The 18931-nt window shown below is 42.7% G+C and overlaps 1 pseudogene; it reads right to left on the reverse strand.

Annotated features, from left to right (window-relative positions):
* Positions 1-274: 274 nt before the first annotated feature.
* The window catches only part of LOC137215952 (exocyst complex component 3 pseudogene), a 56044-nt pseudogene continuing 37387 nt past the window's right edge, over positions 275-18931 (reverse strand).

Raw genomic sequence — 18931 nt, forward strand, 5'->3', positions numbered from 1 at the left:
CAGTTGGCTAGTCAAGAAGTTGATGTCAACTGCCGAGCTAAGTGGGACAACTATGACAGTCAAAGAATTCTCTGGGGAAGAAGAGTTATGCTTTGTGACAAGGATTTAGAATTCCCAAGCCACCCCACTTGCTGGTTCTGTTGTCAGACAGTCTTGGGTTCTAATATCAGCTCCTTCACTTTTTAGTTTTTTAATTCTCAATGTCCTTAGGGATAAAATGAGGATAATTATAATTACTTCTTTGAGACACAAAGATTAAAGGTGACAGCGTACATATATTGCAACATAAAGATGCTGACACGTAGCAGATGCTTAAGGAACATCTCAAACTGAAGGATCTGTGGGTCTCAAAGAACAGAGTTCCCTCCTAAAGTTTTCACTGATATCTTTAGTTCCTTATGCCCATCTGGGAAACCTTTCCTTTGAAAGACTACCTTGATCTTTCATTTATCATTGTAAAGTGTCATACAGGCTTATGAACTATGTCTCAATTTGAAACTAGAAAATTAAGGATTGAAAGGGCTGAGAAAATGGAATGACCTGTGGGTAAGTAAAAAAAACCAGGTCCAAAAAAACAAAAAAGAACAAAAAAACAACCAGGTACAAAGTGGAGCTTTCTAAACATGGCATTTTATCTGTTAGGAAACACCTCATCGCGTTATACTTCAGATCACGGAGAGCAGCACACTGACACGGGAGCGCACAGACGGACAGACTGTGGGGTGTGTCTCTCGGTGGCCCCGTGGGGCTCTGAAGTTTCACCTCTCCAGGACAGAGGCTGCCCTCAGGGGTTCCCTGCAGAAATCTGGAGCTTGCTATTCTAGGCACACCAGCATGCTTCCCCCTCTCTGCCATGAACAGGTGCTCCATAAACAAAGGGAAGAGAGGTGAACTCATCTCCAGCGACGTACCTGTAAGACAAATCAGTTAACATGGATGGGCTTTAGTTTCCTCATTGGCAGCGTGGTGAGGACCACATTTTCTTTAGAGGGTCATTAAATTACAGATACTGTCTGGAAAGTGCCCAGCCCAGCACAGTGCTTGGAGCACAGGGTTGGGTGTTCAATAAGTGGGTCTATTATTATCGTCATAGCCTGGCTCTCAGAAAACAGATTTGCACAAATGGACTGGGCATTGACCCAGGGAAAGAATCTATAGGCAGTAACGGTCCCCAACCACCAGTGTCTTTTAAGAAAAGCCTGCTATAAATAGATGTGCTTTTATATACGTGTCCTCCAACTGATATATTTAAGTTTGAGTGTTCTGAAACTTTTAGTCACTCTTGACAAAGATAATTAGAAAGAGAGGAACCTTTAGGTTGGGCAGAAAGAAAGGGCTCAAGGTAGAAGAGATAATAGAAAGAATAGGCACAGAGATTCCTACAATGCCTCTTTAAGAGAGGAAAAGGCAATGGAGACAAACTAAACCTGGCCTTTGGGACACATTCTTGTCCTCACAGCAAGGCAGGAGCTGAGACTTTAGTGAGAAGATGGGCAGAGCTGGTCAGGGTTAGGGTCAGGTCAGGGTTCTACTGTATTACATTATCAAGGGTGGAGCAGGGCTTCAGTATAAGGGGGTGATGGATGGATTAAGCTCCCCCTTTACCAGTGCAGGAGTCCAAGTTCTTCTTCATCTCTGGTCCATGGTGGGATCCCAGAGGAGGGAGTCAACAGCTGAGTCATTGTAGATAAGACTGTAAACATTTGGATGGAGAAGCAGCCACAGAGGGAAGAATCCTCTTGGTATCCATATTATCTACCACTTCAGAAAAGACCTTTATATACATCTCACTGAAACTGAAAGCCTGAAAAACTTCTGGCCTGGGGACAGTGGTAGAGTGAACGGGAGTCAACTGTAGAGTAGCCAATAGTATATAATTAAACATCCGCACATAGTTTTTTGACAGTCTTATTAGTGTATTGTCTTCATTATTTTAGCAAACCCAAAAATATTCTCAAAAGCTTCTATTTATCCCCTGGCCGCTTCAATTTTTCCCATAATATTTTAAGTCTCTCATTTACAAATTCTTCTACTATGGGGATTTGACGGCACGCGGAGGAAATACTACAGACACCTGCCCCATTTTTTCTGGGTGAGGTAGGTAGAAAACTTCCTGCTGATCAGGTCACCCAACTATTAGTGGAATGGACAGAGGTGTCACCAGCCACTCTGGATCTGCCCTGGACTAGTCCTATGACCTTAAACAAATCAGCACATCATTTAAGCAAGCTCTCAGCCCACCCTACCTAGTCCCCAAGCATTGGTCATATATTTTAATATCTTGATATACTGCTTTCATGGTTTGTTAAAAAGTGCATACAGATTTCTTAGCACAGTGCCTCGCCCTTCCAATAAATGGTTTCTTTTTTTAAATTAATTTTTATTGGAGTTTAGTTGCCTTACAATGTTGTATTAGTTTCTGCTGTACAGCAAAGTGTGTCAGTTAAACATATACATACATCCACTCTTTTTTAGATTCCCTTCCCATCTAGGTCACCACAGAGCACTGAGTAGAGTTCCCTGTGCTCTACAGTAGGTCCTTATTAGTTATCTATTTTATATATAGTAGTGTGTATATGTCAATCCCAATCTCCCAGCTCATCCCTCCCTTCCCCCCTTGGTAACCATAAGTTTGTTTTCTACGTCTGTGACTCTATTTCTGCTTTGCAATAAGCTCATCTGTACCATTTTTTCTAGATTCTACATATAAGCAGAGCTACCATATGACCCAGCAATTCCACTCCTGGGCATGTATTGGGAGAAAACCATAATTCGAAAGGATGCATGTATCCTGATGTTCATGGCAGCACTATTTACAATACAGCTAGGGCATGGAAGCAATAAAAGGTTTATATTCTTATTGGTGTATCACATTCCTATGATCAAGCAGTGATCAAGTATAAAGGGAAAGTCTAGGGCTGATGTATGTTATTGGTGGAAAGGGAGAGGAAATCCACGTGGAATTGGACCATAAGGCAAACCACCGCAGGAAGACCTTCTACCATCATTTATTTCCACACAATAGTTAGCCAATCTCTCTACTTGGTGCAGAGACGCAGAGGTGGAAAGACACAGTGTTTGCACCCACGGTGGAGGGAATAAATGCGCCAACACGTGACCCTATGGAGCCTGGCACAGAAGAAGAGAGGGCTGCAAAGAAGCACTCCCTAAGCGGCCTCTGGGGCCAGCTAGTTGCCTCCACGTGGCCGTCTCTTTGCTCTCTGGACAGCTGAAAGTGCTGTGGTCATTTTCTCTGCAGAAAAGGGAACTCTTTCTTGCTTTCAGCTTGGAAATTCTAAGCCCTCGGTACCTCTGAGGACCAATTTCTATTAGGCAGGCGGTTCTTCTGAGACCCTGAAGTTCAGTTGGTGAACTCAGCTGTTTGTGAAACGCAAGGGAGCTATCATTAACATCAGTAAGAAGTGCCTGACAAACATCTGTCTTGTGGGGGGCTGGGCTTTGTTAATTCTACTTGGAACAACACCAATATTAGTTCTGCTTGGATTAACACCAGCACTAATGATGACATAAGACTCTTACTTCATTAGCCTGATGAAGGGAAAATCTTGCAGGTTCAGCCCCAGCCAAAGAACGGAGCCCACGTCCAAGACCCAGGGGCTGAGCCTAATGAGAAAATCAGGCTAACTGGACAGAGGAAACGATCCCAGCATGGAGGGAGGGCTGCAGTGGTGTGTTAGAAAGGGTAGCCTGAGCCCAGGGAGACGTGTTGGGAACATCTAAGTATTTTACAGGTTATGAGGATTGGAGGCATACTGACCTGTCTCTCTTTTTTTCTTTTTTTTTTTTTTGCGGTACGCGGGCCTCTCACTGCTGTGGCCTCTCCCGTTGCTGAGCACAGGCTCCGGACGCGCAGGCTCAGCGGCCATGGCTCACGGGCCCAGCCGCTCCACGACATGCGGGATCTTCCCGGACCGGGGCACGAACCCGTGTCCCCTGCATCGGCAGGCGGACTCTCAACCACTGCGCCACCAGGGAAGCCTGACCTGTCTCATTTTTAAAGGATGGTTAAAACAACCAGAGCGCCTCTTTGGTTTTTATATCTCTAATGTTCAAATGCCTATTGGTAAAGGCAGCAATGGTCTGTTCTCAGGAAATAAAACCATCAGCAGTTTGATTTGGAGTCCTTTGCTTCTTCCCTACCTCCACCCTTGGGCTCAAACACATATATACCTATAGACACACAGCTTCTCTGTTATCCACTCAGACTGCAAATATTTCACGCATGTGCCGTAAGCCTTGCCTGGTACCAGGGCTACAGCAGTAGATGAGGTAGACATGCCTCCCCCGCCCACCCCGCGCCTCATGAAACTCAGATTGGAGTTGGACACACAAGGACAAGGAAGCAGAAAACTGAAACCGAGGGCACCGTTGCACTAGCACTTCACTCGGACACAGGCAAAGAGAGTGGATGAGGGAACCCCTGAAGCCGGAGTGAACAGGAGGTGTTCAGGAGAAGGGTGACACTCTGGCAGAGAGGATAGTTCTTCAAGACCCTTCAGAAGAGGGAGGCTGGCGGGTAGAGGGGCTGAGAGACTGCCAGTGAATTTTGAAATAGAACTGGAAACAGAGCACTAGTGGAGAAACAGACAGGAATGTAACCACAGCTTTGCCCTTTGTATTAAGGAGTTTGTCAGCATCTCTGTTTCCGATGACGCCATTGAAACTCTCTAACCCAGAAGCTCGGTCAGAAATTCACTACAGAGAAGAACTGTCAAGTCCTACTGGCCAATGTGTTCCTATTCTTTTCTCAGGTTTAAGCTATTTAGTAGGCCTGTGGCTTTGTGGTTTGCCTTCAGATTCCTCTGTAACTTCCTTGTTTCTCCCATGTCATTCTGACCCAGACGTGAGCAGGACACCCACCCATGGCTGCCAGTGAAAGAAGACACTCGGATCAGGAGGTCCTGGGAAGAAACCAGGGGACCCCTTGGAGACAAGATACTCCCTCCTTGGGGTTTGGTTTGGCTGCCTCAGCTGTCCAGGGTCACCCCACACTCAGCCCCAACTTAATAAAGTTTTATTCATCTCAACTGTTGACCTAACACGTAAGTCTCAATTGCATGTTTTTGCAAAGATAACTGGGCCCCTGTTTAAGTAATGCCATAAGTGCTTCCCATGCCTCAAAAGGTAGGTCCCTTCGTGTTTACATATTGTATTAAGTGAATCACATGTGGTAAATGGATCAAATAGCCCCACAAGCTCTGCATCGGCTCCAGATCTTCAGCGTCCAGCAGATTTCATCAGTGTAGTGAGAGGCTCTCATCTTATTCCAAAACCACGTACCTCATTAGGGCAGGATTTGAAGACTACAGCTTAATTCCCATGAACAAACAGAAAACAGTTTGCTAGTGAAACTTAGTTGAGTTTATTATAGTTGACAATATTAAAATTAAGAGAAAAAATGGTTTTCTGCTGGTTCTACTTTTCACTGGCCTAAAGAAATGGAAAGAGACAGGAGGCAAAAGCTGGTGATTTCATTATGTTTTTCTCTCTGCAGCAGAGAGCTGAGGTCTGAGGGCTTTGCTTGTTCCCCTGGCAGCAAGAAAGCTTGGAGAGAGGGGCCAGGAGCACCCACAGAGTGAATTCTGGGCTCTGAGTTCTCTCATGTTTTCTGCCCCTGATTTGCTGAGAGTCCTGTTCAGGAGGTTTTCACTGCCCTGTGGCCACCCCTGGTAATAAAAGAAAATGGCTATAACTGGTAGGTAGGTCTTTGCAAATGTAAAACTTAATGAAGGCATCAGATGAAAGGACAGAAAGTCCCGTTTTAACTCTTGAGATATTTTGGCGCGAAGAAATACGTTCCATGAGATCTGATTTAGGAGGGGAATAGATCAGATTTAGATTTAGATTTCCATGGAGAACAAGAAGTCTGAAGTAAGTCATTGCTGCTGATTAAGAAAAGCAGGGTCAGTTCTGAATTCCCCCTTTAAAGAAGGCCATTTCAGATACCAGGTTCCACGAATATTGAAGCCAATATTGCTTTCAAGGGGCTCTAACGTGGACTGAGTGTATATATTAAATGAATTACATATATCACTTATTTTGTTCTGCAACTGTGTGAAGTAGACACTGGCCCTACTTACAGAGAGGAAAGTGGGGCTCAGAGAGATAAAGTAACTTGCTTAAAAACACACAGCTAAGTATTAGAGCTGGGACTTAATATGTCTGACTACAATGCTCTTCCCTTTCTGTTATCCCTCCCAAAGGGCAAGGGAAAATGTGATGGGGTTTAACAAATACTGTGGTTTTTAGGTAAGATATGTAACCACCTTTTCTATGGTGTTTTCTGGGTAGAGGAGTTGGAAGGATCAACCTTACGGTCTCTCTCACTGGACTGTCCATTGTAGGTAGATACCCTCCTCCCACCTCCAGCCCATAGGGCAGTGAGGGGTTGATACTCTCCCTATTCTAGATATGTCCTTGGCCAACCCCTTCTGCAAAGGGAATGCACATACATGCGCGCGCGCGCGCACACACACACACACACACACACACACACACACAAATGACTAACTATGAATGAAATTTCAAAATCCTTTTCCATGAATCTGACTCCTCCCAAATTCCTGGATTTCTCCCCTGGCTGCAGAAGAGGATATCAAAGGCGGGGAGGTGTCTTTGCAGGGGTGAAGGGTGTGTAGAGATAATAATCAGCTTATTTTTATAACCATTTACTCACTTGTCTGCTGTCTCAGCTTCCAAAGGAACCTCGAATTTCAGTTTTCATACTCCACTTTTCATTGAAGTTTCAAAGTAGAACTCAATTTGGAATTATTTTCTGAGCTAAATAGTTCGAGGCTGATGTCTTCTGGGTCTTGCATAGTGGATTCTCTTGCTATCTACACATTCTGGAAAAAGGCAAGGGTTCGATCCTCCAGGCTCTGCCTCTCTGCTTGACTGACACGCTAATATAACCCATCTATGAATTTCCTAGAGCTGCCCTACAAATTACCACAACTTTGGTGGCTTAAAACCACAGAAATTTTATTTTCTCACAGTTCTGGAGGCCAGAAGCCTGGAATCAAGGTGTCAGAAGGACCACATATCCTCAGGAGGCTTTGGGGAAGAATCCATCCCTTGGCTCTTCCAACCTTTGATGGCTGGCGGCATTCCTTGGCTTGTACCCATCTCTCTCTTCTCCATCTTCACATCATCTTCTCTGTGCATCTGTCTCAAACTTTTTCTGCCTCTCACCTATCACGATACATGTGATTACATTTAGGGTCCACCCCCAAAAACCCAGGAAAACTTCTCGCAAAGTCCTTAACGTAATTACACCTTTTGCTGTATAATGTATTATTTTCAGGTTCCAAGGACTGGGAGGTGGTGGGAGCCACCATTCCGCCCGCTACACCATCTCCACATCTTGCCTTTCCCCATCTCCTGCCATCAATCCTTGCAGCATGGAATGTCTGTTCCTTCTTGAGCTGCACCACTGAAATGATGGATGATCTTGTGTCCCAAGAACGATCTTCCATCTTCTCAGATCCTAAGGGCAACGGTGCACACGTGCACCTGACAGTGGTGGCCACTCTCTCTCTCTCAGTTTTTTTTCTTTCTTGTCAATCAGCTGCTGGATTCCAAGATGGAAAATAAGCCCATGGTCTCTTGCTTAAGAGCCTATGATGCACTGTATCTCCCCTTCCCTGACCCATCCCATGCTTTGTCCCACCAGAACGATGGCAACTTCCCACAGCAACGCCACTCAAGCAGCATCGAACACTGCAGTACTATGCTGAAAGTGTCCTTAGTCCTGGATGAGGAACATCGAGAAAGATTAAGAAAAGAAGCAACTAGTTTAGTAAGGGACATTTCCATCTTCCTTTAAACCACTGATTTCCCCTGAATGAAAATGCTTTAGAAGAAACGTGAGAAAAATGTCCAGTTCATGCAGAGCTGTTGAGTCCTAGAAAAGAAAACCCTGGCTGGTGATGAATTATTATTCTAGGCAAGGAATTCTCTAAGGTCAGGGATTGAGAAGAAGCACAATCCAGCTTCCCAGACCTGGGAATCGGGAGACCTGGATTCTAATCTTAACTCTCTCACTAAAAAGTTACATACCTGGGAAAGTTACCGTATCTTTGTGGACCTCAGGTGACTCATCTGTAAAATGGGGTTAATAGTGTCAACTTTGCTTGCCTCACAGGGTTATTGTGAGGCTCAAAGGAGATGATAGTTGTGAGAATACTTGGGGTAGCGTGAAACACCACAGATACTGTGGACCTTGCTTCTAGGAGGCGGACAGGAGCCCGAGCTTGCTTTATGTAGACCAACTTCAACCTTGGCTTTGGGAGACCTACTGCCTCTCACTCCACCTTCTCCTCAGCAAGTCACTGGATTTAGAGTCTGCAGACATAGGTATGAATCATAGCCCTGCTCTTAATGTGCGTGAGATTGCAGGTAAACATTACTCTGTTCGAACCTAAGCTTTTGCATCAGGAGCATGGGGATTCTCATCCCTATTCAATGTAATCATGTGAAATCATGCACTGAGAAAGCCTTTTTTGAAATGACAAAGCACTATACAAATTGAAGGTCATGTTATTAAGATCACTGAATACCCATTGTCCCTCTCTTTGGATACCCAAAAAACCAAGACACGCTATCAGATGTGGACCTCTCACCCAACCTGACCCCAGGTCTGTTCTGTGCTCTGCCATGGTGCGTTCTGCACTCTGCCTTTACTCAGCGTGACAGTGGACCTGGGCTGGGAGCAGAAGGACACGTCTCAGATTTGTCCTCTTCTGTGCATCGCGCCCACTGGAGTGGTGCATTAGCCAGGATGGGAGAGCTGCTGTAACAAACAACAAATCTCAGTTGGCTTCATACAACAAGGGACTATTTCTCACTCATGCCTCAGCCCAAAGCAGGGTGAAGGGAGAGGGCTGGGGGCTGAGCTCCCCTCAGTCATTCAAGGTCAAGGCTCCTCCCATCCTGTGGCTCTGCCATCACCCTGAGCCTCAGAACTTTCCACTTCATTCTATGCATCCAGCCTGTTGATGAGCAAAAAGAGACAGTCTAGACGACTATGTGGGAGATTTTAGAGGCCAATCCTGGAAATGGTGTCCATCACCTCTACCTACACCCCACGGGCCAGAAGTCAAGCACATGGCCTCACCTAGTTCTAAGGCAAAAGGGAAATGTAGCCCAGGGCTACACCTAGTACACAAGGGAGAAAGACACGTATCGGTGAGCTCTAGCAAGCTCTGCTAAAGTGGAATCGTACAGGTTCGTTTAGAGACGTTTAAATGAGGGTCAGTTTTGCTTGGTCCATAGCCATCGGCAATAGACTATATCTGAAAGATAGTAGGCATGACTCAAAGCAAGTGGATGTGAGTACGTGTGCACACGCACACACATGTACATTCCATACCTAGCGGATGGATGAGGTTCTTAGGATTTATGTGTAAGTCAATCGTTTAAAGTTTAAACACATTTCGTACAAAACCAGAGGAAGCTATAGAGTATACCAGTTAAGGCATAAGACTCGGAGTCAGGCAATCTGGGTGCAAATCCCAACTCACCATGAGCGAGCTGAGGAGCCTCGACAGAGTTACTGCATCTAGTGGCTTTCAAACACTTTTGAACGTGCATAGGCACACACATCGTGTGTGTGTATATATTACATATACATATATATGTGCATATATACATACATGTATGCATATGTATTTTATGTTGTACACATTTAAGCGGGTGGAATCAAATTGACTGATTTTATACCAAGTAACGGGTCATGACCTTCAGTTTGAAAATCCCTGACTTAACCTCTCATTAGTTTCAGCTTCCTGAACTGAAAAAGGGGCTTGTGGAAAGCATCAAACAAACTAACGCTCGTAAGAGATTTCACACACTGAGCACCTGACACGTTAGCAATGAGTGTTAATATTATTATTGTGTCATTTGTAAACTATAGCTTGCCACAGTAAGAGGTAGAGACAAAATTCAAGCAAAGAACTGTGGCCTCCTTTCCATGTTAGTCCAGTAGGATCGGTTAATTATTTCTTCTTTCCTCTCTTCACTTGGTCCACTAAGAAATATTTAGTGTGAAATATGTCCCAGGCACTGTGATAGCCCTGGGGATAGAGGATGAATAAATCATGACTGCTGTTCTTCCACAGCTGGAATATCTAGAACTGTACTGTGCAATAGTGGCTATTCACCATACGTGGCTATTTGCATCCACACTTAAATCAATTAAAATGTAATAAAATTAAAAATTCATTTCCTTAGTCACACTAGTCACATTTCAAGTATTTGACAGCCACAGGTGGCTAGTGGCTACTATATCTATCAGCACGAGTATGGAAACTTTCCATCATCACAGAAAGTCCTAAGCATAAACAAAGAGCCTTGACAGGGTGGGTATCTGTTCCTCAAATTTAGAAGGTGAAGAGAAAAAGAACTCACATGAAATGGCCTTCATCTTCCGCAAAGACTTGAGAATTTCTCAAACGTTTCAGAATGCCACCCACTAATCCAGCTGAACAGTTTGCCCTGGTCTCACATACCTGGGCAGGTGCCCCTTGCTGCTGCATCTCTTCTGCTCTTTGCTGAGGGAACTACCTGGATTGGAAAATAGAATCCTATTCAGGAGGAAGCAAAAGGAGCACAGCTGATTTCCAAAAACAGACGTTGGTCCCAGCTGGAGTCATTGCCTTTTAGCATGCCCAGCTTCTGAATATAATAAATCCCTTTCTCTGGAGCCACTGAAGGGCAGACCTTTCCAGGAGCATCTTGTTTACTGGAGTAAAAGTCTGGGGAATGTCTGTAGGTGAACGTAGCCCCAAGGGCCGACTGAGAATGGGGCTATGGTCCCCTGTGCGTTGACAGTCTGACTGGATCCTGGTTCTTGCTAGAAATGGAGCCTGCCTGCTCAGCTGGTGACCTTGACCTTCTGCCTGATAACTTCCAGCCCTACTTTTTTTTTTGGTACGCGGGCCTCTCACTGTTGTGGCCTCTCCCGTTGCAGAGCACAGGCTCCGGACACGCAGGCTCAGCAGCCATGGCTCACGGGCTCAGCCACTCCGCGGCATGTGGGATCTTCCTGGACCGGGGCACGAACCCGTGTCCCCTGCATCGGCAGGCAGACTCCCAACCACTGCGCCACCAGGGAAGCCCTCAGCCCTACTTTTGAGGTTAGATTCACTCTGGATATTCACTGGCCAGACTCCACCTTAACTCGAACAATTCTCCCTAGAATGTGGTGCTGACAGATCCCTGAAGCATGAATCTACTGTAGCCTAGAAGCATCTATCCTGACATACTGCCCCGCCTTAAGAGAGAAGCAGCGCTTATGAGAACTTCCAGGGAGCAGAAACGAGTCTGATCGGGACTTGACAACTTGCTGTGGGTGGGATCCACCGTATTCAATGTAATGGAAAGAGCGAGACCTTTGGAAACAGTCCTGGGTTCAAAATCACAGTCATCTACTAACTGAGAGCTTGAAAAGTTACCCATTCACTCCCACCCCCAGGACCTCTGCTCTGTAAAACAAGGGTTGAAGCAGACATGCCCGTTGTCTAGGACTTAATGAAGTGAGTGGTGTAAAGGGACTTACACATGGTAGGTACAGCTTCCTTTTTCCCTTCTCCTCCACCTCGTCTCCTCCAGGCTTTCCTATCCTACCGTCGAACCAGCTCTCCCAATGTGCTCTGTGCCCAGGGCCTTGCAGTATTTGCCCCCAAGTCCCTAAACTTCAAAGCGTAGAGGGGAATGTCCAGAGGCAGAATGATACAAGGTCCTGTCCAAGTGAGGGTTGGCATTGCCCTCCCTGGGGCAGTGGGGTGAAGCCTTGACCTGGACTAGGGCTGTTGGCACTGAAGGGTAAGAGCCTTCCGCCTCTGAAGGCAACTTCCCTGGGACCATGGAGCTCATGACCTGGGGACCAGCCGGTTATGAGACATATGTTTATATGGTCGGTTGGTTTATCTGCAACTCTGCAGTGAGCAGCTCTTTCACGTGGGAATGAGGAACATAAATAAGAGATCGTCATGCTGAGTGAAGTAAGTCAGACAGAGAAAGAGAAATATTGTTATCGCTTACATGCGGAATCTAGAAAGAGATGATACAAATGAACTTATTTACAAAACAGAAACAGACTTAGAGAAGGAACTCATGGTTACCTGGGGAAGGGTTGGGGGGAAGGATAGTTAGGGAGTTTGGGATTGACATGTACACACTGCTGTATTTAAAAATAGGTAACCAACAAGGACCTACTGTACAGCACAGGGAACTCTGTTCAATATTCTGTAACAACCTAAATGGGAAAAGAATTTGAAAAAGAATAAATACAAGTATATGTCTAACTGAATCACTTTGCCGTACACCTAAAACTAACACAACATTGTTAATCAACTATACTCCAATATAAAATAAAAAGTTATAAATAAAAAATAAATAAATGAACTTCTACTGGGTGGAAATATGAGAGGGTTGACAGATACATTTCTGAGGTCACACTGGTTTCTGTTCAGATCTTCAAACAACTCAGCTCTTTCCTGCTGTATGACCCTCACATACACACTCCTTCTGCCAGGAATGCTTCTCTCCCTCCCAGGTGGCTTTTGACTGAGCCTCTCCTGTTTAATAGTCATTTCTCAGGTATCTGTATAACCATGCTTGACACCACCCCCCTCAAAAAAAACCTTGCCAACTGCCCATTCTCCTCCCTAAGAGCACATGCTCTATTCATAACACTTAAGAAAATATGGAATCACTGTATGTGTTCATTTGCATGATTATTTGTTTATCTCTTGAGCTGGACTAGGATGCCTATGAGACCATGGATGCATGGTTCAAGCATGGGACCACGCTTGACTTTTTCTGTCCTGCATATTCAGTGTCTAGCCCTGTAGCATCATCCCTGTTCTCGTGGCGTGCTAGTCGATGATAGCAAGAGGGCTGTGGTCCGGGTGTACACTGTTCACTCATGCTGAACTCTGAGAATAGATACAAAAAACTGAGAAGGGCTGAGCTGCGACTGAAGAGTGAATGGATGTAGGCATTGGTAGGTAAATCTGGAGAAAGACGGCATGGAACGTAAAATTAATGTGTCAGATAATGAACTAGGAGGGGATTGACAATCTCAATGAGAAATTAGGAGGATGAGTGTAATTGCATATCAGTGAGATGGTATTGGGGCCAGCTTGCTAAGGGATCTGTTTGATTTACCTACATTTATTAGTAGAGGAAACACATTCCTCCAGCCATGTTCTCTTAGACTTGTGAATAAGTGTGTGTCTGGCTCAATAAATATTTGTTCAATAAATGGTAGAGTTAAGATGGCTTTGAATAAAACTAAAAATGACTATAAAAAAAAGCAGGATGGGGGTGGAGTCAAGATGGCATACTAGAAGGACACGGAATTCGCGTCTCCTCACAACTAGGGCACCTACCACGCACCAGTGGGGGACCATGGACACCTAAGGGGATGGGAGGAACCCTCAGCAAGCAGCTTGTGGGATCTTGGTTCCCAAGCCAGAGGTTGGGCTCAATCTCCTGTGGTGGGAGTGCTGAGTCTGAACCGCTGGACTAACAGAGAACCTCAGACCCCAGGGAATATCAATCAGAGTGAGGCCTCGCACAGGTCCTCATCTCAGCACCAAGACCCAGCTCTATCCAACTGCCTGCAAACTCCAGTGCTGGATGTCTCAGGCCAAACAACCATTAAGACAGGAATACAGCCCCACCCATAAAAAAAAAAAAAAAAGAAAAAAAAAAAAGAAACAACAAAAAAACTTGTTACAGACAAAGGAGCAAGGTTAAAACTTAGAAGACCAAATAATTGAAGATGAACTAGGCAACCTACCTGAAAAAGAATTTAGAGTAATGATAGTAAAGATGATTCCATATCTCAGAAACAGAATGGAGAAAATGCAAGAAACATTTAACAAGGATCAAGAAGAACTAAAGAGCAAACAAACAGTGATGAACAACACAATTACTGAAATTAAAAATACTCTAGAAGGAACCAATAACAGAATAACTGAGGCAGAAGAACAGATAACTGAGCTGGAAGATAAAATGGTGGAAATAACTGCAAGGGAGCAGAATAAAGAAAAAAGAATGAAAAGAATAGAGGACAGTCTCAGAGACCTCTGGGACAACACACCAACATTTAAATTATAGGGGTCCCAGAAGAAGAAGAGAAAAAGAAAGGGTCTCAGAAAATATTTGAAGAGATTATAGTTGAAAACTTCCCTAACATGGGAAAGGAAATAGTCAATCAAGTCCAGGAAACACAGAGGGTACCATACAGGAAAAACCCAAACAGAAACACGCTAAGACACATATTAATCAAACTATCAAAAATTAAATACAAAGAAAAAATACTGAAAGCAGCAAGGGAAAAGCAACAAATAACATACAACGGAATCCCCATAAGGTTAACAGCTGATCTTTCAGCAGAAACTGTGCAAGCCAGAAGGGAGTGGCAGGACATATTTAAAGTGATGAAAGGGAAAAACCTACAACCAAGATTACTCTACCCAGCAAGGATCTCATTCAGATTCGACAGAGAAATTAAAACCTTTACAGACAAGCAAAAGCAAAGAGAATTCAGAACCACCAAACCAGCTTTATAACAAATTCTAAAGGAACTTCTCTAGGCAGGAAACACAAGAAAAGGAAAAGACCCACAATAACAAACCCAAAACAATTAAGAAAATGGTAATAGGAACCTACATATCGATAATTACCTTAAATGTAAATGGATTAAATGCTCCAACCAAAAGACATAGACTGGCTGAATGGATAAAAAAACGAGACCCGTACATATGCTGTCTACAAGAGACCCACTTCAGACGTAGGGAAACATACAGACTGAAAGTGAGGGGATGGAAAAAGATATTCCATGCAAATGGAAATCAAAAGAAAGCTGGAGTAGCAATTCTCATATCAGACAAAATAGACTTTAAAATAAAGACTATTACAAGAGACAAAGAAGGACACTACATAATGATCAAGGGATCAATCCAAGAAGATGATATAACAATTGTAAATATTTATGCCCCTAACGTAGGAGCACCTCAATACATAAGGTAAATGCTAACAGCCATAAAAGGGGAAGTCAACAGTAACACAATCACAGTAGGGGACTTTAACACCCCACTTTCACCAATGGACATATCAACCAAAATGAAAATAAATAAGGATTCACAAGCTTTAAATGATACATTAAACAAGATGGACTTAATTGATATTTATAGGACATTCCATCCAAAACCAACAGAATACACTTCTTTCTTCTCAAGTGCTCATGGAACATTCTCCAGGATAGACCATATCTTGGGTCACTAATCAAGCCTTGGTAACTTTAAGAAAATTGAAATCGTATCAAGTATCTTTTCCGACAACAATGCTATGAGACTAGATATCAATTACAGGAAAAAAACTGTAAAAAATACAAACACATGGAGGCTAAACAATACGCTACTAAATAACCAAGAGATCACTGAAGAAATCAAAGAGGAAATCAAAAACTACCTAGAAACAAATGACAATGAAAACACAATGACCCAAAACCTATGGGATGCAGCAAAAGCAGTTCTAAGAAGGAAGTTTATAGCAATAAAATCCTACCTCAAGAAATAAGAAACATCTCAAATAAACAACCTAACCTTACACATAAAGCAATTAGAGAAAGAAGAACAAAAAAACCCCAAAGTTAGCAGATGGAAAGAAATCATAAAGATCAGATCAGAAATAAATGAAAAAGAAATGAAAGAAACAATAGCAAAGATCAATAAAGCTAAAAGCTGGTTCTTTGAGAAGATAAACAAAATTGACAAACCATGAGCCTAACTCATCAAGAAAAAAAGGGAGAAGACTCAAATCAACAGAATTAGAAACGGAAAAAGAGAAGTAACAACTGACACTGCAGAAATACAAAGGATGATGAGACATTACTACAAGCAACTATATGCCAATAAAATGGAGAGCCTTGGAGAAATGGACAAATTCTTAGAAAAGCACAACCTACCAAGATTGAACGAGGAAGAAATAGAAAATATAAATAGACTAATCACAAGCACTGAAATTGAAACTGTGATTAAAAATCTTCCAACAAACAAAAGCCCAGGATCAGATGGCTTCACAGGTGAATTCTATCAAACATTTAGGGAAGAGCTAACACCTATGCTTCTCAAACTTTTCCAAAATATAGCAGAGGGAGGAACACTCCCAAACTAATTCTACAAGGCCACCATCACCCTTATACCAAAACCAGACAAAGATGTCACAAAAAAGGAAACTACAGGCCAATATCTCTGATGAACATAGGTGCAAAAATCCTCAACAAACTACTAGCAAACAGAATCCAACAGCACCTTGAAAGGATCATACACCATGATCAAGTGGGGTTTATCCCAGGAATGCAAGGATTCTTCAATATATGCAAATCAATCAATGTGATACACCATATTAACAAATTAAAGGATAAAAACCATATGATAATCTCAATAGATGCAGAAAAAGCTTTTGATAAAATTCAACACCCATTTATGATAAAAACTCTCAAGAAAGTGGGCATAGAGGGAACCTACCTCAACATAATAAAGGCCATATATGACAAACCCACAGCCAACATCATTCTCAATGGTGAAAAACTGAAACCATTTCCTCTAAGATCAGGAACAAAAACAAGGTTGCCCACTCTCACCACTATTATTCAACATAGTTTTGGAAGCATTAGCCACAGCAATCAGAGAAAAAAAAAGAAATAAAAGGAATACAAAATGGAAAAGAAGAAGTAAAGCCGTCACTGTTTGCAGATGACATGATACTATACATAGAGAATCCTAAGGATGCTACCAGAAGACTACTAGAGGTAATCAATGAATTCGGTAGAGTAGCACTATAAAAAATTAATGCACAGAAATCTCTTGCATTCCTATACACTAATGATGAAACATCTGAAAGAGAAATTAAGGAAACACTCCCATTTACTATGGCAACGAAAAGAATAAAATACCTAGGAATAAACCTGTCTAAGGAGACAAAAGACCTGTATGCAGAAAACTCTAAGACACTGATGGAAGAAATTAAAGATGATACAAATAGATGGAGAGATATACCATGTTCTTGGATTGGAAGAATGAACATTGTGAAAATGACTATACTACCGAAAGCAATCTACAGATTCAATGCAATCCCTATCAAACTACCAATGGCATTTTTTCACAGAACTAGAACAAAAAATTTCACAATTTGTCTGGAAACACAAAAGACCCTGAATAGCCAAAGCAATCTTGAGAAAGAAAAACGGAGCTGGAGGAATCAGGCTCCCTGACTTCAGACTATACTACAAAGCTACAGTAATCAAGACAGTATGGTACTGGCACAAAAACAGAAATCTAGATCAATGGAACAGGATAGAAAGCCCAGAGATAAACCCACACACATATGGTCACATATTTTTGATAAAGGAGGCAAGAATATACAATGGAGAAAAGACAGCCTCTTCAATAAGTGATGCTAGGAAAACTGGACAGCTACATGTAAAAGAATGAAACTAGAACACTTCCTAGCACCACACACAAAAATAAACTCAAAATGGATTAAAGACGTAAATGTAAGGCCAGACACTATGAAACTCTTAGAGGAAAACATAGGCAGAACACTCTATGACATAAATCACAGCAAGATCCTTTTTGATCCACCTCCTAGAGAAATGGAAATAAAAACAAACAAATGGGACCTAATGAAACTGAAAAGCTTTTGCACAGCAAAGGAAACCATAAACAAGACGAAAAGACAACGCTCAGAATGGGAGAAAATATTTGCAAACAAAACAACTGACAAAGGATTAATCTCCAAAATATACAAACAGGTTATGCAGCTCAATATCAAAAAAACAAAGAACCCAGTCCAAAAGTGGGTAGAAGACCTAAACAGTCATTGTCCAAAGAAGATACACATTTTGCCAACAAACACATGAAAGGTTGCTCAACATCACTAATCATTAGAGAAATGCAAATCAAAACTACAATGAGGTATTACCTCACACCAGTCAGGATGGCCATCATCAGAAAAATCTACAAACAATAAATGCTGGAGAGGGTGTGGAGAAAAAGGAACCCACTTGCACTGTTGGTGGAAATGTAAATTGGTACAGCCACTATGGAGAACAATATGGAGGTTCCTTAAAAATCCAAAAATAGAACTACCCTATGACCCAGCAATCTCACTACTGGGCATATACCCTGAGAAAACCATAATTCAAAAAGAGTCATGTACCAAAATGTTCACTGCAGCACTATTTACAATAGCCAGGACATGGAAGCAACCTAAATATCCATCAACAGATGAATGATTAAAGAAGACGTGGCACATATATACAATGGAATATTACTCAGCCATAAAAAGAAATGAAATTGAGTTACTTCTAGTGAGGTGGATGGACCTAGAGTTTGTCATACAGAGTGAAGTAAGACAGAAAGAGAAAAACAAATACTGTATGCTTACATATATATGGAATCTAAAAAAAAATGGTTTTGATGAACATAGGGGCAGGACAGGAATAAAGACACAGACTTCGAGAATGGACTTGAGGATATGGGGAGCGGGAAGGGTAAGCTGGGACGAAGTAAGAGTGTAGCATTGAGATATATACACTATGAAATGTAAAACAGATAGCTAGTGGGAAGCAGCTGCATGACACAGGGAGATCAGCTCAGTGCTTTGCGACCACCTAGAGGGGTGGGATAAGGAGGATGGGAGGGAGATGCAAGATGGTGGGGATATGGGGATATACATCTGCATATAACTAATTCACTTTGTTATACAGCAGAAACTAACACAACTCTGTAAAGTAATTATACTCCAATAAAGTTAAAAAAAATAGGATAGTAAGGGCAGAACAGAAATTCTACACACTTCGGTGTAGCTGGGAAAATTAAACCTTGTGCCACCA

Source organism: Pseudorca crassidens, chromosome 21 (genome assembly GCF_039906515.1).
Source record: "Pseudorca crassidens isolate mPseCra1 chromosome 21, mPseCra1.hap1, whole genome shotgun sequence".
Taxonomy (NCBI): domain Eukaryota; kingdom Metazoa; phylum Chordata; class Mammalia; order Artiodactyla; family Delphinidae; genus Pseudorca; species Pseudorca crassidens.